The sequence below is a fragment of the Citrus clementina genome, unplaced genomic scaffold (assembly GCF_000493195.1).
Source record: "Citrus clementina cultivar Clemenules unplaced genomic scaffold, Citrus_clementina_v1.0 scaffold_7, whole genome shotgun sequence".
Taxonomy (NCBI): Eukaryota; Viridiplantae; Streptophyta; class Magnoliopsida; order Sapindales; family Rutaceae; genus Citrus; species Citrus x clementina.
In genome coordinates this window covers 16,482,467-16,483,564 of record NW_006262075.1, presented here as the reverse complement: position 1 = coordinate 16,483,564, position 1,098 = coordinate 16,482,467, and positions in this window count along the sequence as shown.

Sequence of the window (1,098 nt, the reverse complement as noted above, 5' to 3'; positions counted from 1 at the left end):
TTGGGTAGGGGCTATTGCAACTTAGGAAAAAGTACCTTTAGCACCCACGTTTCAATTTTAATATTAAAAAAAAAAGTAATTATTCACCGACCACTTGATTTTTCTATTTTTTTAAAAATACACAATTTTTTTTTTTGATAGTACTCCACCTTAAGTTAACATTTTTTTCACTAGTCCACTCCCCTTATAACACTGTTTGAACTTTGTTGACATCATAAGGGTAAAATTATCATTTCACAAAAAAAATTATATACAGGAATGTCATAAGATCATTTAAATTAAATGTGCTCCATTTGATCTAGCTTTATTACAAAAAAAAAAATTCAACAATTACTTATGTAGTGTTTACTTACTGGACTGTGCGTGGAGAATCTGGAGTGACTTAGTGGGCCCCACCCACTTTTGGAGTGTGGATTGGGATTCCTACTTTCATGGGGGGAGGTGAGAGAGGGAATCCACACCTGCATCTTCCTTTTTTACTTATTTTTATTAATATAGTATAATTTATATTTATTAAAATAAAATAATATTACATTTATTTAAAAATAATAATATTATATTTATTCAAATAATATTATTTTATTTATAAAGAATTAATAATATTACTATATACTATCTTTATTTGAAAATATAATATTATCATATTTATTTAATTTTAATAGTATTGCATTTATTTACTATTAATAATTAATAAAAATAATTAGTTTATTCAAAGAAAAATATTAATTTTGTACTATATTATTAATAATAATATTTCATTTGTGTTTCTCATATCAATAATTTTTAATTTACATAATTACAATTAAAATTAATAAAAAATTATGATTTACACAACTAAGAATATTAATAATTATTATTAAGTTATATAATTAAAATTAACAATAAAATAAATAATTTATTTTATAAATATTTTTTATTAAAATATATTTTTCATCAACTTTGTAACTAAAAACTATAAATTTTTAAATAAAGGTAAAATTGTAAGTTAAAACAATTCACTCTCAATCCAAGATAATGTAAGGTTGATGCTATTTGAACTCACCAAATACTCATTAAAATCAATATTTAATAAATTTTTTAATTACTAAAACGTCCACA